At 37.1% G+C, this 26965-nt stretch overlaps 1 protein-coding gene across 2 annotated transcripts in view; it reads right to left on the reverse strand.

Annotated features, from left to right (window-relative positions):
• Positions 1 to 26965, reverse strand: part of CHRM3 (cholinergic receptor muscarinic 3) — a 265214-nt gene that overhangs the window by 169063 nt on the left and 69186 nt on the right. For both annotated transcript variants that reach the window (XM_048299138.1, XM_048299139.1), the window contains one exon: positions 13068 to 13180. The gene's annotated coding sequence lies outside the window, so the exon portion shown is untranslated. The remainder of the gene's footprint in view (positions 1 to 13067; positions 13181 to 26965) is intronic.

Genomic DNA, 26965 nt, shown 5'->3' on the forward strand with positions numbered 1-26965 from the left:
CATTTGGTCATCAATTTAACCTTTTATTTTGTCAAATCACTGACTACAAACAGGAAACAAACCCAAGCCAGATCAGACTTACAAAAAATGCTGCTACTGCTGAATGAGCTCAGGAGTGAGGGACACAAGTGGTCAGGCCTTACCAGCAAACAGGGGGACAGGAGCTGTGCTGGAGAGCAGTGCTAAGTCTGGACAACATCCCCTCTGCACTGCACCTGCCAATGCCTGGGAGACACAGCCCAGGCTCCCCTGCAGAAAGTCAGGTTACAAATCAAGCCTTCTAGGCACCATTTAAATGCTTTTGTTGTAGCATTGCATTAAGCTACACTGGCATGGCACAGCTCAGGACTGGCTTTCCGTCCTGCTATGTGGCACAGCTGCTGAGTACCCCCCACTGCAGCGTGGAATCAGATTTTGGGCAGGCACACCCGCTAGCTCCAACCTCTGATGAAAAACAAGGAGATGGTGGGCTAAGCAAAGAAAACTAACCATGTCAGTATCACAGCTGATGAAACCAACTGCTTTCGTGCTGCTAGTGCTGGGACAGGAAGAGACTTCATCACACGTCGACACAAGCAAATGCTAGATGTTGTATCATACCTTCCATTACACATTGCTGTAATTCCTTCTGCAAGCCATAGTCCATTTCTACAAATAAAGGTTACTTCCAAACTGATTTTCAACTGACCAAGACAGTCCAAAACACCTTACTAAGGTTAGTAACTGTTCTCCTGACCTGATTTTAAAAGATCATTTTAGATCAGATCAGACTAGACATGGTTTGAAAAAAAAAATTATAAGGAACATATTTACAGACTTTTACTAAAGGAAAAGCTGAATTGCAGCATAATTCAAAAACATCAACACACTCCACTTGATCTAAATTTGATGAGTTTATAGATCGTTTGATACACTGCCAGTTTCTCCTCTGTTTGAAGTCCTGAAAATCACTCCTTACCAGTTGATATTAGTTCACATACTTTAACTTTGCCTTTTCGAATTAAAGTAAATGATAAAATCTCCACAGTGAAGTACAAAGAAGTTGAGACAACTACCACCACTCTACACCAGATTAACCAAGAGGAGTTAATCAGAACAGTTTGCACATTTGAGCAAGTACTTATAAACCAGAGATAAGTAAATATATATAGAGTCACCTGCTTTGTTCGTATTTGGTATGACCCACAAGATGTGTCTAGAAAAGACTCACAGCAGCAAAAACAATGGAGAGCTCAGACAGCTAATTAATACCGCTAATTTAACTTGTACCCTAACACACCACTTACTGTTATCTGCACTCCATCAGAGAGGAGATGGTGACAGCTCTCAAGCATTGCTAGTAAATTATTTTCATTTTGCCCTTTCCCTCATAAACAAAACATCCAGAAGCTGCTTTACCTACTTTCTAAGAAAGAGATTTCCGAAGAAACACTCCTCCCTCCTCCCTTTATACCTGATTTCTACTCTATTTATACCTCCAGTATGTACAAGAGCACACAAACGAGCAACTGAACTGATTTGCACGTTTTTTCCACTGTCACAGACGTTTAAAATTATTCTCACCTATTCTTTTCCTGGATTATGTATTTTAAGGTATCCATAAGTAGAGAACAAGCCCCATAACTGCAGTAAAAACGTAAGACATAATGCTAGGTTATCACTTATCACAGTGAGACACTTGTTTTCCCCAGATCTCAGGGATCTGCCAAAATTTAAGACACTACAAAAGAGCTCTTACAAACTTCCTGTGGATATCACAAAAGTGAAGTAACCTCTTGAAAAAGGTGGCTTCTCTATCTTTTAAATAAATTTTTAACTTCATTTTCTCACCTATGAACAGCTACAAGTCCTGAAGTCATAAAATAAAACTAAGCCATGGGGCTTGCCTTTGGAACCTCAGTGTCAGCTTCTGCTGGGCAGTTACAGTTTCATGATAGCCAGCCCTGTTTTATCTTTGCCTTTTGTTTCCTCAAATGCCTGTTCCTTCCATTTTCCTGCACCTTGAGACCCTCTGAAACAATGACAGACTTTTCCTACCAAGCTTGTGCCAGGGCACAGCAACTCCACTCTCAGTAGAGTCAGGGGAGTATGATCTCTGAAATGAGGTGGGTTGAGCCAACAGAGAAGTGCTCACATATTTGGAAGCCACATTCTTTTACCAAAATAGAAGCACTTTGAAGCTCTTACTTCTCATGCTTAATACAATTCCTCACGTGATCTGGGTGGCACATGAAGATTCACCCAGATGTATCAGTTAATCATGGATAATGGTTCATTACACTGGAATCCCCACCAATACTAAATGGGCGAGGGTGGGGTAAAGGTGATGGTTTATTGGTTTTTAACTGACATAACACAAAAACCCTCTCTGGGAAAAACAAGAGAGTTTTACAGTTAATGTATTGGAAAAGCAGTGTGGATTTCATTACTGTGGCAAGAAAATCATTCACAGATTTTAATGTTATTTTAGGACACTGCAAAAAATTAACGTGAACATGGGAAACTTACAAAAACCTCTGTTTTCAAAATCTTCCTGGAAACTCACAGTTCCTAATGAATGGGTAGGCATGGGCAAAATACTGCTGAGATAGTAACCTCTGTGCTGCCTGGGGCTCAGACAGGGGAGGAGGGAAATGGGGAGCACATTCAGCTGCAGTGTGGACTGAGCTCTTCTCAAGTCTGGTGATTCAATGCTTTTCCTGGCTGGAATAGTCAATCACAAAATCATTTCTCGTCTTAGTTGATTTTTCACCTCTCACATCAGGAAAATGAAACCTTAAGGGTAAACTAGAGAATTTGAAAGAAATATTATAGCTCTATAGTTCATCAAGTCTGAGAAGTGATCAATTCTTCCAATAATTTAGTCCAGACGAAGCACAGGCACCTTTTTAGGAGTGTTGTATCAACACCTTTGAACTAAAGCATTCCTTGCAGCAGAATAACCAGATAGTGACCAATTTGCACAAGAATATTGGTGTCTTGCTTTGACTTTCTTCTCCTACGTGACAAATTTAAGTGAAGGGAGATGAAAAGGACAGGAAAAGTGAAAGAGCTTTATTTCAGTCCTTCAAATAGTTAGGATCTTATCAGTAATCACACACCGTATAATCATGAATTCAATCTAAAATGCGTAGAACACTGGGAGCAAAAATAAAAGTCAAACATAATCAAAAACTCTGTCAACAATGATATGGCTCACAAAAACGTGGTAAAAAAGCAGCTGCATAAAACAGTTTACAAGCAAGGTTTATAGCTTTCTTTAACCAAATAGAGGGGGAAGTCAGTGTTAGCAGTCTCGTAATATTCACTGAGGTGATGATAATATGACAGCGTTATTTATCTTCTGAAATAACAATGACACAGCCCTCCCACGGATAGCCGTGCAGTTACATGCTCCTTTCTTCCACCTCTGTCACCCACAAAGACTGGGAGCACTGGATGATGTCACCCCATGTGCAGTCATCCTGTTCATCCAAAACACGGAAATTAAATCACCCCTTGTGAATCATTTCTCCCAAGGTCTAGTTCTTCTGGTTTTAAAAATCTGTATTAGAACTTTAACAAATATGGTGAAATTGTGCTTGAATCAGCTCAAGTATGTATATCTGCCAAACAAAAGAAATTCTGTGAGTATTCCTGCTCCACAGCTGACTCACATGCACATGATTATTTTATGGCCTTGCTTGGAGTCAACATAAAGTTCACTTGCACTGCAATTTAAATTACCTCCAAATCTCTTTTGGCAAGAACAACTTCCCATAGTAACTACTCTTTAGAGACCAGATTTTCTAACACCAACACCTGAATTCATTTAATCTGAGCTTTTCAGACTCATTGCCATCACCTGCTGTAGATGCTAATGTGTTGCTTCAGGCTGTTGTTGGAAAGTTTGATGCCTCAATTCTCACCGGATTTATCACTTTGAGGCAGGTCCTTCACTTCCTCTCCCCGAAGTATAATCACACCCACAATTCCTCTCTTCTCAAAAGCTTTGAGCAACTCTTTCATAGCTGTGTAGCTGGGCAGCATATAAAGCAATAAAATTATTTTCCTAACATAAAAAAATGATCTCTCCTTTTTCTAATGTTGCAAAGACAAAATATCAACAATCTTTCAGGCAGGAAAAGGTGGACCATGAGATATTTTAAGTATCTGTGGTGTTACCTATTTCTAAACGGAATAATTTTTTCCAGGCATTTGAAGCAAAGCCACCTGGAGGAGGGGACACAGCAGCTGCTCACCACAGCCAAGCAACAGAACAGCTTAGAGGAAGAATTAGAGAATGAGAGACTACATAATTGAAATTATTATAAAAAGGTTATAACAAAAGATATAATACAAGCTGAAATCTGGTTGATAACCCAAATTGACACAGTTTGTTTTATCAGTTCAAATCGTTAAACCTTAGTGTTATCTCTCACTCAAAATGCTTCAGCTTTAAAGTGTGGCATTGATTACTTAGAACTACACAAGAAAGTCTTGTATAATGGAGTCAGGCCATTAAGTTCACTTGGCTGAAGGTGAGACTTGGGCTGTAAGTATTAAGTCCTGAAAAGAGCTATATATACTCCAATAGGAAGTAATTTCCACACCACTAAAATGCCCACATTGCTCTGCTGAAGCATTGACTATGTAACAGAGCATCAAAACATCCATTTCACTTAGAAGAGGAAATTAAGACTGTCTACTACATATGAGCAAATACTTTCCAGTAACAAGTAGAAAATGGTTCAAAAAGTCTTACTTCTCTTTTTTTTTAAATTTAAACAAACTCCTAGTTTTAATAAATTTAACATTCTGTTTATATATAAAAAATGCATCAGGTAGCATGCAAAATGGAAAGTGTGTTATTTCCGTGAATGTCAAACCATTGAGTTCTATCATTTTGAGACACCTCTTACGTACTTAAAATGTACAATCCATTTGAACAAGCGTGGTTGCTCCAGAGATGCAATTACTGCAGCTCCAACAAAATAAAATGAACTACAGGAAGCATGGCTTATCTTGGCCTTGTTTTTTAAAATAAGAAATAACAATATTGCATGCACAAAGAATTACCCAGAGAGTAATATATCCCCTTCTATGGTAAGTATCTGAGACAGATGTAAGACAAGAATTGCCTTCTGAAGTTGCCTGCCTCTCCCCATGGACAACTTAGAAACACCAGGTCAATCCCACCTTTATTGTAAAGAACTGAGTAAAAAGAGATACACAGTAATGGATTCAGATTTCAGATAAAGTGTGCAATTAAAAAAAACCCCACATAATTTTAAATGAAAATTATTTTCCAAGTTTGCTCTTCTCCTCTTTTTTTTCCACCCAAACAACTTCATTTTTAAGTGCCTCTGTATAATTTAAACTATTATTTCATCTTTTTATTTATGTACACATTTTTATATATATACACACACCATACAAAAAAATACATCAGTTAATGACACACAAGAAATGAAATTAAGATATAACAGCATAAGTTAATTTTTAGAATAATGAATATCATGTCTCACTAAGACATTGGTACCAATCATTCCAAACCAATATTCTGAAGTCTCTAAATTGTTTCCATATTAGCATGGAAAAGAACTACTTTTGATACTAAATCTATTTATTGCCTCATTTAAGCAAATGATGTAGCAGAAAAATTAAACTTTCCCAAGAGTAATGCTTATACACAGAAACATATAGTCCAAATTAGTAGCTACAAACTGCTGAAAAATGCACTCAATTCACATAAAATACAGTCAGAAGACATGTTTATGTAAAGCTCAAGAAGGCTGTATAATAAAAAAGGAAATAAAATGAGAGGAAAGCTAATAAGATAAAGTATTACAGTGTTTTACAAAAAGCAGAGAAGGATACCAAAGATACTTTTGTCAAAAGCAACACTACAAAAGACACTCCTTAAAGTTTTCAAGATTTGAGCTGGTTTACCCCAACTTTGTTAATTTTCTAGTAAAGAAGGATATCAAAGAGCATTTCACTGAAACCAGTGAGTCTAAAAAGGTGAACATTATCTACAAACACTAGTAATTCTATCAGAAAGTATGACTGCTGTACCTGTGAAAAAGTGCACTGATATAGTTTTGATCTCATTTAGGTAGTTCTATCCAAGCTAATCAAATTGCCAATATTTAGATGCTTTCAATGAAAGCAACAAAAAAAGAAAAAAGAAAAAGAAAAACCTGAGCCTTACATAAATTTCTGAATAAATTTGCTCAGATTTAATACAAACCTCATCTGAAAGCAATGAATGCAAAATTGAACTCTGGATGCCTGTTGTAACAGCATGAATTAAACTTATGAATCTCATTCCTCCCCTTCTCAAGCACTTAATTAGTTTTTCAAATGCCTAGATCTTCTTCCCTGAGCTGAGAAATTGCTTATCAGAAAATCTATCTTTGCTACCAGTTTCTTCTTTCTGCCATTTTTGGTATTGCTGATGCTGGGTACAGGAACAGTCAGTTAGAGGAGATGTAGATACCATATCCATTTGATCAGTTGGAAATCACAGAACTGCAGTGATTCTTACCTGTTTTCCACATTGTGCCTTGCAAAGGCGCTTTTCACATTAGTCTTAAGATATTATGCTTAATTTGAGTACATGTATTTAAAAGTATTCTCTGCTATTAGGTAAACTATACAACAACATTGGTATACTGACATATGAATGAATATGAAATGAAAAATTAATTCTTACCTCATTGTAAAGGTGAATTTCAGCAGCCTATATTTTTCACTAGTTTCATTGGTGACCTGCTGATTGCACAAGAGGCAACAACTGACAGTAAATTAGGCGGAGTGCTAACTTAGCTGATGGCAGTGTCTCTAGCTGGGAAGATGTTCACACTCTCGAGGTTTAAGCCAACAAAAACCTTATGTCCTACCCCAGGTATAGAGGTGGGTTCATATCACAGAATAACCCCCAGCATGAGTAGGGACCAGGTGTGGAAGAGAGAGGCAGGAGCCCTGGCAAGGGCAGAAGCCACATCTGCCCTCATCTGGGTGGGCAGTGGTCCTGCCAGGAGTGGGAGGAGCCCTCCTGAGAGCCTTATAGCCACCATGTCCCCAGGTCTTACAAATACTCTTAAGTATTCTAATTATTTAGATGATTGAGGGAAAAAAAAAAGGAATTCAGTTTTTTTAAAACAGTTTCTACTAACTATGATTACTTTACTCTGATTATTAAAGGCTTGCTTTCCTCTGCCACAGTTGTAGTCACATGGTTTTAAATATCTCATTATCATATTATTTATTTCAGAATTATGCTTATATAAAAAGCTATTTCCAACATTTCTATTTATATAACATAAACCTCCAAAGCTTCAAAATAATAAGCCTTCAGAAAGGAACTCTACCTGCTATAAATGAAAGAAAAAAGAAAAAAAAAATGGATTGCTTTAAGCAGCATACTTTGAATCACTTCTGTGACAAACCTGGGAGTTATCAAACTCAGGTGTTTCAGGGATATTAGAAGCACTGCCCGATTCCAACAGTCAATGTCCACCATATAAGAGATTTATATATTTAGCTTTTCTTCAGAAGAAATAAAGTTCCACTTTCTAGGCGTATTTTTAGGTGATTAATTCTAGGTAATTTTTAGGTCCTCAACTTTTCTAGTAAGCAGTTAGCGTATCTTCTCAAGCTAGGTATCCAGAATTAAAACTGTGTAATTGATTACACTGTAAACCAGGCTGCTGTAAGAGTCAGAAGTGCAAGCAGGCAGGAGAGGTGACACAACATGCAGTGATGCCTTGAGAAACATGAAAGGAGAACATCTGGCAGCAGATTTGCCTAGCATTTACAGAGGCTGAAGTAAGAAAAATTCTTTGGTGAATCCCTAGAACTCATCTGTTACCACCAAGAAGAACCCAAGAGAGGTGGTGAGGATGCAGCTGCTGGCATCTCCTGGCCTCCAGACTTGGACAAAAGTGATGTTGGCCAGATCATCTGGACATGTATTTCAGTGCTGTGAGCATGCCAGTGTGAGAACACAAAGCAGTAAACTCAGTTACAGATTGTCTAAAATATTCCACCTCTCCCTTCAAAATGGTATCTCACTGAGTTGGTTGAACTAATTTCATGCAGCTCCACAAAGCTTAACTTTGAGGAGAGGAGGTGCTGCTGCTTGGGCACCACGAGCAGTTCATCGCCGATACAGCACTGCTTGATCACACACCATTTAAACACCTCCAGCTTGCCAGGATGCTCCCCTATAAAACTGATAATGGGTTGGGTAGTTCTGCAAATTCTGTACTACATCTTGGTTACCCATTGGAAACTTTACCTTCATAGCAGGAGTATTAAAAAAAAAAACCAAAAAAACCCACTCAAACAGATCTTAAGCACTCAATATATTCTTGTATTATTTTTAATGAGAAAAAAAGCCAAAACCAAAACAAACCAAACTAGATTAATATTCTAATGACAAAAATAAACCAAACCAACAGTTTAGTAGTGTTTGCCTGTGGTTTTTTTTACCCTAACAAAACTGGCAAGCTCTTAGTCTTTTGTAGAAAATGGCTGCTGTTGCTTTTTTACAGTAGCACAGTAGAAAAGCTAAAAATTAAATATTAATACATTGAATATATTTTCAAGCAAGCTTGATCAAGCTGTAGACACAGCTTTTTTTTTAAGAGCCTGATGCAGTTAGAAGAGTATAGAATTTAAGCACAACAGTAACATTACCACAGAACCACTTCTGATTCCAAGCAGTTATAAAAAGTTACTATTTTTTTTAAATGCAAAAAGCTCACAGAAGTAGTTACTTGGTACAAATAATTCATTAATTCAGAAGAAAAATATGCAGTAATTCAAAACTTTAGAAAGTGAAAATATTTTCTCCATTCAGATAAAGAAATTGCTTGCAGCATTGGCAATTTAAAGCCAATTCCTATCACACTCATGTTAAGACGCTCTTTAAGAGAAAATGAAATGACACATTGATTCATTGACTAGCACATTTATCAGGACATGCTGATAGAGAATCATTAATCAAGACTCCCTACTAATAGAAAATCATTAGAACAAAGCACATCAGCAGCAATGCCTCTTCAGTTATCAGGCCTTTCTTTAACCAATACCTAACCTTGAGGCTGGTTTCTCAGCAGCTTTCAAAGCTTGTATGACATAATTTATTCAAGACCCTTGACATAGTGCAGTCCTTCAGTATCACAACATCAGCTTGAAAATGAAGTACATAAAGGTGGAGGGAAACAAAAGGAAAAGGGCAAAGGGGAGTTCTTACTTTATTTGAATGTACTGAAGCATCACGAGTTTAAATTCACCCAAACCAGAAGTTTTCAAGATAAATGTTAACATTATTTCTTTGTTTCTGTCTATTAGCTGCAGGAACCCCAGTTCAGGATATATCTCAGAAGGACTGTGATTACTTTCATAAATAATATGCTTCATTTTGATTCTTCCAGTATACCTGCCATGCCATTTACTCTGTCATCCAAACAAAGGCTGTGATGTGTTCGGACAGCCCTACTAGCAGGTGGCATGGATGGACCCAGGTCCACTGAATCCACCTGTGTGAACTCTGATGGAGCAATGCTCTAAGCAAGACCAATGGCAGTCTAGAGAACCCTGAGTATTTCCACAATAGGCATAAAGCAATGGAAATAACAAAAATTGGTTTTAGTGCTTATTAATGATGCTTTACAGTTAAAATGAAGCAGTGCATTTACAACACCCTTTGTAAATTGTGAGGAGCATCCAGTACAGAGAAGATGAATCAAGAGTTCAGAAGCAGAACCAGACAAAATGCAAGCTTCCACTGTTCAGTGTTGGTACAGGAGGTTTCAGTACATGATTTTTGACAGATTGTTTTGGGTTGAGAAACTAAGATACAGGTCTAGACTTTTTCTATGTTTTCTTCTCATTGCCTTTTTTTCCTTCTTTCTTTTCTTTTCCTTTTTTGTTTTTAAGTCAGGTAATAGAATGGAAATCTTAGCAGCTGCTGATGTTGTTTCTTCAAGTGGTTGTCCATACAATATAACACTCAGAAAATACAGCTGGTAAATATTAGGCATACCTGCTATATTTTTTCAATTGATCTTTCTAGAATTATTCAGTCTTCCAAGTAAGTGAAGGCAACTCCATACTAAGAATTCCTTTGTTATTCTTGTAACTTAACATAGGGCCTGAACCACTTATCTTGTTTGTAGATGTCCTCACCTTTAGTGTTTTATATATTCCCTTTTCAATTACCATAAACACCTCCTAAATAGCACCTGGCTTTTGTTCTCTATGACTTATTTTTCATCCTGTGCTGACTTTGCATATTGAATATCTTTTAAAAAAATCCTTTCAATATTAAAATACCATATGAAATTTCTCAATATATAGCAGACAATTAAGATTTACACTTTTTATTTATTGTTGTTTGGTTTTGGTTTATTTTTTGTTGTTTGGGGTTTGGTTCGTTGGGGGTTTTTTTAAATCTCAGTGCTTTCCAGCAACCAAAAAAACCCCACCAAAGTTGGTATCAGTTGGTCCAAAGCAGAATGAACATCAGAAAGCACTCAACTACAGGCTGATGTGCAATTTTGCATTTCCAGTACTTCTTCCTTGTAAGAGATTCTATTTCCTTTTCACACAAGTTCTCAAATCCCACTGTGTCCTCTAAAAGCCTGACTTAAGTATCTTAACACACCTTTCTGTAATAGGCTTCCCTGGTCTATCTAATGGGGCATAGGATTTGGGAACAAGCTAGAAATATTATTGCCATTATTATTTTACAGATTTTAAGTATATACTACTGCTTGAATATTGTTTCTTCTCTTGTAGGGTTTGAATTTGATGAGCAAAGCTTACTTATCCTCTAGATATCATTCTGCAAGCTACTGTGGGAATAGTAGAAAATCCTCTAGGTTTCATGTCCTGTGTGATGGCATTCAGTTTACTTCCTGATGCCCACCTCAGCTTTCTCTGGTTAGAAAGAAGCAGTGGAGTAACTGATTGGCCATTTGAGGGCCTGTGTGAGCCTCGAGTGGGTACAGAAGTGAGAGGAGGATGAGGATGCCCTTACACATGGCACATCCTCTTTGCTTGAAGATTTTGACTGCAAAGAGGAACGCTTCTAACAATTAAGAATGCCAAAGCAGTGGTTTTTTAATTGTCAGGACAATGTACAATGACATTTCTTAAACAATTTAAGATGTTATCACACTTTTTTTTTTTTTTTTTTAATCTGGCCTCAGTGGAAACACTGTGGATTGGAATGGATTTTGTTCTCCTGCTGGTGGACACAGGGAATAAATGCAGTAAAATGTAGTGTAGCAGACCTCTGCAAAAGGAGACATAATCCTGCAGTATTTACACACATGGGATAGACAGTTTTCTCTGTTTAAAGAAGCTAGTTCTTCTGTCAGACTTGTCACAAAGCCCTGATTTCATGATGAGTCAGTGCACACTCAGGATGCAAAAACAGGCTCAGAAATGTATGGCATATTGCTGATAAGGAAAAAGAGAAAAGAAAAGGTCAAGTCTTTGAAGCAAATCTGCTAATTTGGCAAATACAAAGCCTGGTTAGATAACACTGCAGAACTCAATAAATACCCAGAGCTATGCCTTGTAGAATCAACAGGTGGTCAATAATCCATCAAACAATATCAGGTTTTTCCCCTCAAAAATTTGCAGGTGGAAACAAGCAAGGTGATGCTGTCTTTGCTATTTATCTGGCTCCCTGGTTTCAGAGTTGTATGGTTACTACCTGGGAGACATAATTTGAAATGTAAAGCTGAAATTGGTAACAGAGAAGTGGCAGAAAATGCCCTCCACAGGATGAGAAAATGTGCTATATTGCTGCCCATTTCTCTGTGTAAATACCCATTTTCACCAAAAATAATAGTAACCAGTTTTCTTGGTAAGTATCTCTATCCACTTACATGGGATATTTAAACACATCTTTCTATTATCAAGTGCAAACACACCTCTAGAAACGGCATTGCTTCTTAGTTCATTACAGTACTTAAGCATATAATAAGAAGAGCCTTGACTAAATCCGTTACAGCATTAGGCAAATTAGTATTTGCCTCTTCTATTTTCTTTACTTTTTTCACTACTTCTGCATGCCTCTAAGAACTCTGGAATCTGGAACAAAAAAAGAAAGATACCTTTCACATCATATCTTTTTTAACCTGAACACTAGACACAAACTTAGGGTAACAAACATTTACAGGCAAATTTTAACAGTGGCTAAGCAACTATTCCAGACAATTCAGTATCATTCATAATCAAACTCTGGCATAAGAGCCATATCTAAACCCGTGAAAAGGAGAAGAGTGAAGAGAGAGGATTTTACCCTCAGTTGCTTAACCTGATTTTTGCAGAGGAGACTGGGCTGCAGTTTCTGGTGTTAAGGAGTAGTCACTGGAACGTTTTGATACCCAAATTTGGTTTGTCAATGCATTTAGCCAAATGAACAATGAGGGTTTTGGATCTCGTTATTGTATGTCTGGACACAGAAGCAATAATTCAGTTATAATATGAGAAGCCTTGCTTTCAGTGTTATTGATTATACAGTACTTAACAGTGCTCACAGATACTATAATCAGATTAATTGTAGGCACAAAACTGAGAAGCAGTGCAAAAATAAAACTGAAAAATTATTTACAAATATTTTCTCAAATTAATTTTTTTACCTGTGTTTTATAGTATATTTGTAACACAGTTATAGTTATTTTATTCTTAAATATATTGTGGTACATGTCTGAAGAAAAAGAACATTTGGTTGGAATCTAATTTGAACTAAGACACACTAAATGAAGATGAAGAGGCTTTCAAGCTGAATGGAAAAACATTTCAAGTTGTGTATCAGGATTTTTGCACAGCTCTAAAATCATCCAAAAAGAGAAAAGTTCTAGACAGTTATTTTTTGATCTTAAGTTTTTAAAACATTTTCAAACATCTTACAAAAAAGGAATGGGTTATGTATTCAGTACATTGACAACTCTAGGTTAATCCACGTGAAAACAATGGAAACGATATCCAATGTGGGCCAATGAAAACTTTTAGTTCCTTCTCTGAAGTATTTAATAGATATGTACAGAAGCAAAACTCACCATGGACACGGAAGAGGAGCAGTATATATCATGTTTCAGACGACTGTGTATCATCCAACTGGTAGTCCATTATACCACAGGCTGATCAGAGATTTTGCCATAACCATAAAGATCTAAAAAAAAAAAATAAAAAATTAAAAAAAAAAAAAATCAGACATTGAAGAAGTTAAAACTGAAGGCTCCTTATTTAAAATACAGTTCTACTGCTTTTTAAAGCATACTTTTTTTAAAAAGACAGTAACAAAAGGGCCTGTTCCACACCATCACCATCCAGCAAGAACTTCTCTTACAACCACTGCAACGACTTTTGCTCAGCCACTTAATTTCCAGTTACTTTGCAGATTTTTTGACTTTCAGCTGACTTCAGAATTCATATCTTTTTTTCAGTGTTGTTTAATGATGACAGTTGTATGCATTGGCAGTTTCTCAAAACAGTATTTTCCAAGTGCTATTTTATTTTCCTTCTTGTTTCATTTATGCAGGGCTCCACCGTGCATTTTCTACCAAACACAAAATCCACATGCCTAAGTTAACTACAAAGGTGGATGATGGGGATGAGCACTGCTCATGAGCAGGCACCTGACAAAGCCAACACCCCTAACACAAAATACACTGCTCAATTTGGGTTAACAGAGCATGCAGAACAAGGGACACCCACCATCCCATCAACAGCAACTATTCCTATTAATTCCTTTTTTCTCGTTTGCTAAACATAAAGGCCAGTGTGCTACAAAGCTTGCTTGAGGATCTGATCCCAGAGTTGCATTTTTTAAACATTGATGATGGGCAGAACGGCAAGAGAATGGTGGGTTGCAGGCCAAGTGGCCATATAGCATGGAAGCAACAGCCAATGGAGTTTCACTGAAAAACTTACAATATCAGCAATTTTCAGCAATCTCATTTTCCCCCAATTAATCCTTAGTAGGTCTTCTTGAAAGAATTTTTTTACAGAACCATTTTTTCATGGTTCCTCAAAATTCCCAGGAAGTCCTACAGTTTGAACTGAAATACTGACTCAAACTGAAAACCTGACAAATTTGGGGTTCTTGTGTTTGGTGATTTATGTTTGTTTGGAGAGGAGAGGATGTTATGTGTTGGTTATTGGTTATTGTTGTTGTCTGGTTGGCTGTTTTTTTGGATTTTGTTTCCTCAAAGCAAAAAGGGATGGGAGGCTTCCACTGCTCTTGACGTATCCCATTTCAATAGTTTCAGATTTAAATATTTCCCCTCAAAAGAGGGCTTAAATTTTAATTTTATTTAATGTCAAATCTTAGGTTAAAAGGAAGTTAAGATTAAAGTGAAAATGTGACCCTAGCACAGTGGTTCCTCTCTCACGGAACGCTTATAAAGTCAGATGTTTCAAAACACACTTTTCATCAGATAGAGAATGAGATTCCATGAGATTTCAGACATCTCCCAGAAATGAGGTTTTACATTTTCCATAAAACTGCAAAGAACTTAAAAGCTAAGAAATTGATTCTCTTTTCACCTTTTATCAGAACAACTTAGGTAAAATGAATATAATTTTATGACATTTTTCCACAGACTATTCCTGTCTGCATCAATCACACTTTTCTTTTGAACCCGTCTTCTGCAATTTTACATCTAAATTCTGTTGATAACTTAAGGACAGTAACATGACCCTTCCAAACATTTAACCTTTCTCGTCTGCTTTTCTCCTCTAAAAGCTCACTAGAAATGCTGAATGATGGGCTCAACTGAGTGTGCATAAGTAGAAAACATCATCACACGAATTTAGAACAACCAACTCTTAGCCAGATTTTTTATACAAGGGAATTAAATTCTTAATTTTCCTATCCATGAGAGTATTTTATCATGGTGGAGACCAGCTTGGGATACACAACAAATATGCTTGGGAAAAGGCATTTTACTCACATACAATAGTTTTTGATGTATGTATTCTTCTAAATACTTTTCTGTACTCATTTTCTAATGCTCTTTCACAGGACAAAATTACTTATTTTCAAGCATAATCAGGCTTTGTTCAATCAGCAACTTCTAGCAGGTCCTACAACAGGCTGCTTATTGCTGCTACGTCTCACATCCCTTCTGTCTTTTCAGCACAAATGAAGAGGAGTGAGGAATTGGTCCAATCCGAAAATAAGATGTGAAAAGCTTATTTTTTTTTTTTTTTTTTAAGGCAGGTCTGTTTTCTCCCCTTAGAATACTGCTGAACCCCAAATACTACCGTGATGGATGAGGTACGCACAGGTAGGCACAAAGAGGAGAAGATGCACGGCCTCACCTGCCATTGTTACTACTGAAATACATGTCAAAAGGCACTCTCGTTTGAAAAAATATTTTATTGGTAAAGAAACTATTTGTAAGAATACATTCATATTTTAAATCAGTAGTTCATGTTCACAGCTTTGCTATGTCAATGCATTATGCAGTACAAGCTTTTAAAATTTTAGGCTTTCTAAAGACAAAATTAAATTCTTATAAAATATGAAAAATGTGGAGGAGAATAGATACAGTTGTTTGGGGTCTTTTACAGGACATTCTTTTTTTTTTTCCCCCTCAAACTCTGCAAGAACCATATCTTTATCATAAGCTCTTTATCTAAATAAGTTATGGAAAGTGATCTATTTGTTATTTCATTCATCACTTCCAGCTCTGCACCTATGACAAGGCACCAGCCTAGCCCTGCCAAGACAGTAAGGTGGGCAACCAGATACTTAGTTTTTCCTTGAACAGACTTAGAGCAGACTTAGAATTCACTGAAGGGCTTCCTTCCAGGTGATGAAAGGACAAAAAAACCCCAAAAAACCAAAAAAACAAACACCACAAAAACAAAACCAAAACAAATATCCCCAAATAACAACATTGAAACTAGGCAAAAAGCTGTAAAGTTCAGCATTTAAGAAAAACTGAGGAGACAATTTCCCACTCTCCTACTTCTTTCCTTTAAAAAATATAAAATTAACATGAGAAATCAAAGAGTTTTGTTTATATTAGGATATCATTCCGTTCATATAAAGCTGTATATTCCACAAAATTTCCAGGAACTTTGCAGATTCTTCTTTGCAGTGTGAGAAGCCGTAGAAGCTAGAAATCCATCAATATGCACAATGAACAGGGCCTGGTAAGACAACTGCTGCAATTGAACTATAATTTCTGAAGAACTACATTTTTATTTAAATAATTACACTGTCTTAACTTGAAGGTGTATGCTGTTTAAAGTGAATGCACTCTTGTATGTCAGTGGACTAGCTATATAGAGATGATCAATCACTGTGACTCAAATGAAAGAGGATTGATTTACTGCTGTGAATTGCAAAATTATTAAAACATTTTAACAGAAGCCCCTGACCATTATTCAGTCATATGATTGAGGGCTTTGTCTTGCAGGACTGAGCTGCACTTAAGGATACTTTAGTGACCAATGTAAAAAGCTGGAAATGGTGTTTACACATTCTGCTGACAGCCTTAATCCGTCAAGAAGATGTCTGCAGAGCCAAAACAATACAAGTTTTGGCTGTCCTGTGGTATTCTGACTGCCCATAAAATGAAAAGCCATAAAAAGGCTTTGATGTTTTCAAATACTTTAAGAACATGAAAGAAAAAATAAACTTTGCAAGGACTAACACCATTGCATCTTTTGAGTATGCACAAAACCAAATAAGGTACTATTCACTACAAAGAGGCTTTTTAAGGAAGCTACTAAATATTAACTAAAGTGACAAAACACCTGAAACACAAACAACTAAAAATCTGCTCACTGTAGCCAGAGTGTTAATCTGTTCCCAGCACTCAAGTGTCACAGGTGGGCAGTAAGATTTATTTGTGACTTCTCTGCTGAACACAAACAGCCAGTTGAATTACAGTCTCATAACTACATAAAAACCAGCAGTCCTTGTGCACCAGCATTATATTGGGAGTGCATGTCCCTGCAGCCAGTCCCCACAAGATCAGCAGTGCTCCAGCACAGGTACAGGGACTTGCACTAGCACCCACCTCAGGACCAAGGGCAGCCTGCTTCGAGAGCAGAGCCTCTAAGGTCCGTGAAATACAAAAAGAATAAGCTGGTATCTGAGAATGAAGTAAAAATTTTATCCTAGATTCACATCTCAGAAATGTGGAAACAGTTTTAGGCTGTACACGTCTCACTGCCACAAAAGCATTTCTAAAAACCGGCAATTTCCTGAGTGTCCTGTGCAGCTACACAAGCACCCAGATGGAACACGAATTAGCAAATGATTTCATTAATTAGAAAAGCTGCTTTGAAGGAAGTGAACATTACTGAGAGAAGCAGTTTGCAAGCATTGTTCTCTAATGAAATCTAAACTGTCATTTCAACAAAGGCAAAGGGTTTTTTCCTATCAAGCAACCTGCGCTGGAAACTAATTAGAAGCCACAGGTGTTTTGCTGTACTTCACACTCAGTGGAAGTCTAATCCTGAATAGCCAATTGCAAATGGCTGGGCTTGTACAGATAAAGTCAACAAGACACTCGAGCACCCTTTATTGTCAGGTTACACAAGCCTGTCCCAGTGCTGCTCATCTGAACGGGCAGAGTGGAATGTGGTCATTCCCAGAGGGACTGCCTCTGTTCCTCTGCATGCACCCTGCTGGGCCAAGATGCATGTTGGATGCACGCTTAGGTGCTGGCTACATTAATTTCCATCCCTTAAAAGTGTAACACAGAGGAGAACACTTTTTATACCTGCACCTGTAATTGTAAGCATAATTCTTGGCTCACATTCTTTTTTTCTTTAAATTAGTCAAATTTTATACCAAGTAGTGGTTACTACTTGGTACAGAAAGAAAACACAAAAACCCAACAGTGCTGCCAGCTGCACACTGTGCAAACCAGGATGGACACACCGTGCAAATGCATACAAGTGCTAAAGAGCTTTCATGGCAAAACAAGTAAGCTACAGATGGTTTTAAATCATGGGCTATATTCAAACTGATTGCTATTTATACAGTTTTCCTTATTTAAATGAAAACTTCTCATCAGGTTTGGTTATACTAAAATTTGCATCATAACATGCTAAATGGCAGATGATTATTCTAACACACTGAAAAATAACAATATATTAATTGTTTGCAAAAAACCAACCTGGATGAATTTATTTTTCCCCTTTAAATGAAAAAAACTGAATTGTATCGAAATGACCGAGAATTTTGTCCCTTAACAACTAATAGAACTTGTTTTAATCAAATTTTGTTTAGTGTTATGAGTATGCAACATTTTTGACTGTGGAGTAGCATATTATTGCTTAAAACTTTCAAGTTTGTTTTAAGAGTGAGACCTCTTAACCACAATGTCTAATGAGTCCTGATAACTGATGATGATAATGAGTCCTTCGGTCTTTAAACAAACTGCACTATCCACTGACCTATTTTCAAAGTTTAACCAATTCAGCTTACACTTACAACAAAAAATCTACTACTCAGAGGACAAAGAATATGATCCTCCATTAAAATTCTATTTTCCAAAAAGAAAAAATGTAGAAAAAAAAAATGGAACAAAGCTGCATTTGAAGCACAGTTAATTAAAAACACATCTGGCAGCATGCATTTAAAAAAATTAAACTCTGGTTATTGACACCTGTATCCACCGCCATCATGAAGGGCAGCCTGCTCCGAGAGCAGAGGTTCTACCTCGAATGCAAAATGACTCAGATGGTGTCAGAGGGTGAAGTAAAAATTTTATCCTGGATTCACTTCACGGTGTAGAAAGTTTTAGATTGTACGTGTGTCTCACTGTCATTGCCACAAAGACCTTTCTAAAAAGTGGCAATTTCCTGAGTGTCCTATGCAAGTATCCAGAAGGAACACAAATTAGCAAATTTCACAAAGAATTGGCTGATATTAACTTTCCAAACAACAGATTTTTACTCAAAGGAAGAAAGGATGATTTACCTGTGATTTCGAAACAGTGAATTCTGCTTGTAGCAGAGCAAGTGAAACTATGAAACATAATTTACATTTCTCTTGCATCTTTGCTTTTTCCTCATAGAGATTCCCCCACCTTACTATAGTCTCATTCAATGTTTGCAACGACTTTAAGGCTATTTGCCTCAACTCTTCAACACTGTGAGATATGTAAAATTATTTATTATTTTATTGTAATTTATTTTAAAAAATTCTAGTTACAAATTGTTTGGCAAAGCAAGTATTTTGTATCCTCATATTACATGAACCAAAAAATATTTTGAGGAATTAGAAAAATTCCCATGCAGCCTGTTGTGCTCCATAACACTTAAATGAGCAGTGTTTCTGTACAATTATTTCTGTTTGAAAATTTCTGTACAAAAAATTAGCACCTTTTGCCTCTGTGAGATATGAATGAAATAGAAGAAGAAAGAATAAAGTCAGAAGTGATGGCTCTAGCATATATTCTAGCATTTAGCAATAATAGTTCATTAAAATAAAAAAAGGGAAAAAAAAAAGAAAATTACTCCTTAACCAGGAAATAATCCTTATCCAGGACTGATTGGGGATGCAGTTTGAAAGCAGAATCATCTTACTCTAACAAAGCAGCAATGAGGTTGTGCTTAGCACGTGCCCCCAAAGGAATCCCTTAGTGAACTGGTGTTAGTTAACAATAAACCTGTAAACAGACCAGCCATATCACCACTGGTTAAAAAACAAGCGAAACACAAACAAACAAATGAACCCAACCTTGAAATGATCCCTATGATATATTAATTATATTGTAATAAAACTTCTCTAAGAGAAATCAGGTTGCAACAGCTTCATAACTCCTCCTCCTTAAAGCACATCAACACCAGCAACGTGGATTTGGACTCAAAAGTTACGGGATGAGACTGATTTTAACCTCTTCAGAAGTCATTCATCTTCCTCTACAGTAGTATGAAGAACACCCAACTTGGTGCAGCAAATTTGGTGCAGCAAATACTCACTATATACACTATTTGGGATTACAAAATCTGGAAACAATACTGGTTTCTTGGAAGCAAAGTAAAATTTAAGATGTCGGGTAAAAGCAAGCAGTCAAAAACCCCCAAGGATCTTACAGGTAGAGGTTCAGACTAGAAACGTGGGGGTGTTTCTCAAAAGATGCAGCAGGCAGCACTGGAGAAAAAAAAAAAAAAAAAAAAAAACAAAAGAAAAACTGTTTGGGAAGCATTTAAAAATTGTTGGTACTGCACTTCACCTGCTTTGTTCATGGATGAATTACTGAACATTTGAAATGTTGATTTACCCTGAAGCTTGCCTGTGATGTTCTAAGCAATTCGCTGGCCACCTGTTCAGAGTGCAAGTTTTGCAGAGAGATAAGGTAAAAACCTCAAACCATGGAATATAGGAACCAAGAAAATTACTCTTTGCCTCTTGGTGAAGGGAGCCAGCTGGCCCATTTGTCAGAACATTTTTCCTCACAGGGATCAAAGAAATAAAGGAATACATGAGAAACAGTCATCAAATTTTCTTCTCCTTTCTAGAACAACTCTATTGGAAGCAGCATCCTGAAAGTAGGAGTAAAATCACAAAAGATGGGAAGAAAGTAGAGTTATAGTTTCATTACTTTTTTTTTGGTGAAAATACTCTATTTCAAAATCACTAAAGACCAAGTAATTTTTTTATAATTAATAAGACAGACAATATTCAAAAGGCTTTGAGGTAGCAGAGAATATTCATCAGTTCACAATATTCTTTAAATTGCTGAGCAAATTAGTTCAGATGTCTTCTGTTATTAAGGCATAAGTACATATTGTACAAATCCCAGATAACCAAGTTATATTACTGATTTTTATATGGGTGATAAAACACAACATTTAAAAATCTATTTTTATTACTGCTTTAGCATAATTCTTACTGTAAATGAACCCCGGGGGGGGAGAGAGAGAGAGGGAGAGAGAGAGAGAGAGAGAGAAGAATAAGCAACCTTCTCCCTCAAAATTCCAGTGCTTTCCTAACCAAGATGTTGTTATCCACATCTTAATATTCTTTTTCTGCATTACTCTTGCTCTGTTACATTGTCTTGGAAGGTCCTTTTTTAGGAAATTAGAAGGGACAGAGACTATTTTTTCTGCTAACATGATCTAAACAAATAAGATAAAGAATTCAGATAGTACAAGGACATACTGTTCCCTATGTGGTAGCTTTATTAGTAAAAATTATGAGAATAATTTACACACAAAAATCATTCAAGAGAGATTAAAGGTTTATGCTAAACTTATAAAAGCTATGACCTAAAGGCTAACCTTCAGATATTTAAAAAAAACTTCCAAAAGGCAAAGAAGAACATGCTATATATGGAAATATAATTACCTCATAAACTTTAGGCAGATGTCGGAAGAACCATATCACTCTTGTTTTGCTTCATTAGAATGGAAATTAGAAATACAAATGGAAAGAGAAATCATAGTTTTCAGCCTTGATAGACTCCAGCAGAACACATCCTTTGAAACTACTCTTTATCCCATACCTTTTCTGTAGATGGAAGAGGTACAAATGCTTGTGCATAAGAGACAGACATATTTGTACAGTCCAAAAAACCCCAACTCCTCAACCTCCCTTCTCCGTGGATTATAACTTTGCTAATTCAGCCAGTCAGGCTATGGGTTTCTATGCCATAGAATTTTTCTGCTTTCAAAGACACAGAAAGAATTCTTTAGTAACTGCAAAATTATACTTTCAGGAAACTCCAGGATATCCAGCCCAAAAGCTGACTTTATTTCCTTGTCGGGTAACCAGGCTTGAAGAGTTCATCGTGTGGCCCACATGCTCAGAAACACCCCTGTGAGCACAGCAGCAAAGCCTCACTCCTCCTGCCATGGGCAGGCCAGCAAGCTTCTACCTGCACGGAGGAGATCGGGCAGTGTGTGAAGGAAACGGTTCCACCACCGTGTTCGAACAGTAAGCGCCACTACGTACTGCCAACAAGTATTCACCAATACCATCCTACTTTTCCCTATGACCTCTGAAATAGGCAACTGCTGAAGAGGGAGAGCATGAAAATCCAACACTTGCTACCACTTTAAAGTTAGCTCAGAAGAGAAGAGGATGATTCAAAGGCTGGTAAAGGCCTAAAAGACAGGTTATTGTGGTTTTTTCTACGTTCTTTTTCAAACTCCATAATAAAAAAAAACAAAAAAACCCCAGAATAATTCAAGAGAACACCAACAAAGAAAAATGCTTTCATTAAAGCATAATGTTCTTCTTTGGTCACAATTTATCCCTTATTATCCATGATCATTCATATTACCCACAGAATCATACAATCTTTGCTTTATACAAAATAACAGGATAATTGTGTACTTCACAACCCTACAAGAGCACAAAACTGTGATCCTACAAGAGTACAAAACAGTTTTGCAACTGGTGGCAAAAGGGTAAGATAGAAAACAAAAAGCAGCTATCACTGGTAAAATACTAGAAACCGTATAATGAATTCCACTTAACAATCTGTTTATTGTCTCTCTTTCTTTTATTTTTTTAAATCAGATTACATGTAAAAAGAGATTTGAATTTCATTCAGGCACATTCCACAGCATGTGGTATTCTGGAACTGCAACTTTAAAAAAACCTCAAAATTGTGTTATTGTTTTGTATTTTTTTCTTAAGAGAAATCCTATTCACATAGAAGATGATTAACCATATTCTTTTATCAATTCAAGTAAGTTTTTAAAGTATTAAAGGATTCTGGAAAACTAGTCTAAGTTTTGAACACACTCAAAAAAATTGGTGTGTTTTTTTCCAAAGCAGAAGTTGTAAGGGAAGATGGGGGGGGAAACATTTTTTGTTTAGATCAGTGTTTGGTTAGTTTTGTCTTTAAGAAAGAGTGGAGTCCTTGTTAAAAAAAACCTAAGATTGTCTGAAGTGTTTCATTTGCATCAGTATTTTGCTACTGCTGTTGTTTTTAATAAAAAGATGGTGCTATTTCTAGACATTCTTCACAGAAAGCCTGTTGAGCTTGGTGCCCATTCATTTTGCAATAAAATCAATAAAGATCAATACTATCTACACTTCCGTCTGCAACAGTACATGACAATTCTGACAGGGTGAGATCTAAAACATGCTGTCTTTTCCCTCCAACTACAATTAAGCAGCAATTCCTCAGACACTCTGGTGACAGGGAACTGTGTTTATATTTTAGATAGTGACCGCGATAAGCCAAACATTAATGACCATCTCCTTCCAGGCAAAACAAACCATTTTTGTAACACAGTTTGTTTCTCCAAAGGTTTCTAACACACAGTAATTGTAAATGTACGATTTTAATCTCATCTTGGGGAATTTGTGCTGAAGTTCACTTTGTACATCCAGCCAAACTAAAGATTTTCGTGCCCTTTGAACTGAAAACATTTGATTATCACAAAGATGCTAACATTTTTCTTTATAAATCAGAGTGTAAACCACCAAAGTGAGACAGCTGAAGACTTCCTAATAAGAAATACATCCATTAATTGTCAATATTATAGCTGTTTCTTCCCAAGTACAGCTTATGCATGACTGCCTTGTTTGGTTTTTTTTTTAATTTGCTTTCATGTTTTTCCTTTGCTTAGCTCTTTGTCATGCTTGAAACAGCTTTTCTGGCTTTTTAAATGCATTTTTTTTTCAGAAGCTTGTAGGAACATAAATACTGTCTCTGAAAGGAGTCCAATGAGCTCAGACTGTCACTTCCAACAGTGGCCAAAAGCAAATGCCCATGCAGTAACATAAGTGATCCACAAGCATAACCCACCTAATTCCCCAGCTTCCAGACACTTGACAGAATCACTGAGCCACATGTGGTGGTGCCTTCTGTACATGGTATTATCTCCATCTCCTAAGATCCTTCTGCAATTCTTTCAGTTTCCCTCACTATCCCAAATAAGTTTACAACCATCAGCAAACCCTGCCATTCAGCTGGTCTCCAGTTAAATATATGTTCACCTGAATGAGCATTTTCTGTGTAAGGTTAATCAAAATTTGTAATATCAGCTACAATAAAATCATGATAATACTAGATGAAGAAATACCCTCATTACAAGGTGATTTATTTGTTTGGTTTTTAAGTTCTCAGTAAAAACTCTACAAAAATGCATATATAAGTCTAGTCTCCAACTGGTGAGGTTTCTACAAGTTTCAGGATGAATAGGTAGTGGAAACAGACAGCAGTAATGAAAGAAGACCTATTAAAAACGGGCAAAACCCACTCAGTATTAATCTGCTTTGCCTTGCAGCCATTCCTTCTGCTGGCACCAGGAGTATCTGCAGATCTGTCCTCTCTGAATTGGGTCCACCCAGGGAGAGGATGATAGGAAAATGTAGATGACATAAGACAGAAAACAAATTAACAACAAATAAAGCTTATTTATTTTCTTTGCTTATAGAACAAATTGTTTCAAATTCCAGATCTAACTGAACATCCCTATATTAAAACAAACAAACAAACAAAAGATGCTGTTTTAGCAGCAAAGAGTAAGAGCAATATTCTGGTAATGGTTGAATTTCCTGTGCATGGGAGAAAGGAAAAGAGAAAGCAATAGAGGTTAGAAAACACATTTTTATTCTTCTGTAAGAAAACATGTCACAAAGGGAAAGCCCCATTGCTGTGAAGAATGGTCTGTTATTACTTTCCTGTAGACAGAGAGTTTATTGACTGGATATTAGATACTGAAAGAGGCAAAGATGCAAGTCTACACCAAAGTCCAAGTGCCCAAAACTAAGTGTGCCTGGGGTTGGATGAATGACTTGGAGAATGCTCTTCATCTTATCCCACTGCCGGAATCCTGGCACTCTCCATCAGCAAGTTAAACAAAGCATCCAGTGGCATGCCTGGCGATAGAGGAACTTGTCCATACAAAAGACTTTCCAAGCCCGACGAACTTTGCACCTGCCTAGTGAGATCTGGGGGAGGTCTTTATTGCCAGAAAAGATAGAAGGGCTCCAAGGAAATGTCCTGCACGAGCAGAGAAACACAGGGGAACAGGTAAGATTCCCTGGGGGTGTCAGATGGCAAAAACCTGTATTCACATCTGGTAAGTTTCTTTCGCCTTTCTTCCACCTTAATATTCCAAGGTTTCAGAGCAAGATAACTTTTTAAAAATCATAAAATTACAACAACACAAGGAAGAACACCTTAAAACCTTCTTTTCTTCCACTGTTAGTAAGCCTTCAATTGACCTTTTCAAGGTCTTGCGTACAACCTGTTTAGTGGCCCATTCTGCTAGAAATTAGGTAATATGCCATGGGCAGGGATCAGGAAAACAAAGTTAATGAGGCAGTTGTGTTACTGGGACTGCTTCTTGGACCTCCCCAAATGCTGCTGAATACACAGCTTACTACAGCTGCTTCGTGTGTGTGTCCTTAAACATGCAGGAAGAGTTAGAGAAATACAAAGAAGTAAATACCAAATCCCCAGCTGGGATTCTGTTGCATAACTCTGAAATTCATGGAAATCTCCCTGATTTCAAAGACCTGACACCTCTCTAAGCTAAAAGATCTTAAAGACCCTTAAAACATCCTGAAGAATGTATCTTATAATATAGAGCAAGAATAGATATAAAGGGGCAGGAAACATTCTTGGGCTAAGAGGGGAGGAAAACCTACAAAGTGAAAAACCATGAACAAGGTCTAATCATATTTTAGGGACTCATCACAAAAGCTCTGTAAATTAAGGAAAGTAAAAATCAGTGCACATTCCAGGGAAGCAGCTGCTGCTGAGCAGGTACCTGCACACTAACTGAATGTCCAGTTCTATATTGGATACACTGAATGTCCAATTTCTATATTTGATACAGGAACAGAATTTGTCACCAAAAAGCACAGCAGAAGGAAGGCAGAAACAACTTAAAGCTCTCTCAATATCAACAGCTTGGTACTTGCATAGTATTTATAGGGGAATGCTGCCAAGACATTGACCTTCAACAAAGCCTAGAGTATGTGAATCAGTGAGGTTCAGCATAATCCCCTCGTAAGATCTGGTGGTGAGTCACGGGACACAAATAGCTTCCCGCTCGTTTTGCCAATGAGGAAGAGGCAGGAAGGGATGAATGAATGAATAAACAATTTGTATATTGCTTTTCTCTGAAATGCTGGCTCTGAAAGCAGCAGTAGTTGCTCATGGATATCACACATGAAAAATGGTAAAGAAAAGGGTCCGAGAAGAAAGAAACAAATGTAAGACATCGTTCTAGACAAAAATAATAATGTCTTCTTAAGAGAATCTGATTCTCAGACATATTATCAGCCTAAGCATTGCTTAACATTTTTGGGCCTGAATGAACAATGTCGTATCTTCTCCACCGTAAGGATTTTTAAATCTTTCTTGCCTAAAAGGCAATCATAAAACAGTTTAGGCTGGAAGGCACCTCTAGAGGTCATCTAGTCCAATCTCCCTACAATTAGGAGCGACATCTTCAACAAGCCCAGGTTGCTCAGAGTCCTGTGTAACCTGACCTTGGATGTTTCTGGGGATGGGGCATCCACCACCTCTCTGGGCAACCTGTTCCAGTCTTTCACCACTGTCATAGTAAAAAAAAAAAAAAAAAAAAAAAAAAGCGCCTTTAATCTAAATTGATCCCCTTTCAGTTTAAAACCATTACCCTTGTCCTATCACTACAGGTCCTGCTAAAATGTCCCTCTCCAGTTTTCTTGGAAGCCTCTTTTGAGTACTGAAATGTCACAGTAAGTTTTTCCCAGAGCCTCCTGGTCCCCAGGCTGAACAACCCCAACTCTGTCAGTTCTTCCCCACAGGAGAGGTGCTCCAGCTCATTCATCAAGCTCACGGCCTTCCTCTGGACCCACTCTAAGTAATATACTCTTGTAAGTCTAGGATGTCTTTCTTCAATTACTGGGTTTCCAGATAAAGATATTTAAATGACCCTGAATATCATAAAAAGATTTATTAAGTGGTGACCGAACAAAACTCCTGTTGTATATTCCCATGTATCAACAATTCAAAAAAAGTAATCCATG

Source organism: Corvus hawaiiensis, chromosome 3 (assembly GCF_020740725.1).
Source record: "Corvus hawaiiensis isolate bCorHaw1 chromosome 3, bCorHaw1.pri.cur, whole genome shotgun sequence".
NCBI lineage: Eukaryota > Metazoa > Chordata > Aves > Passeriformes > Corvidae > Corvus > Corvus hawaiiensis.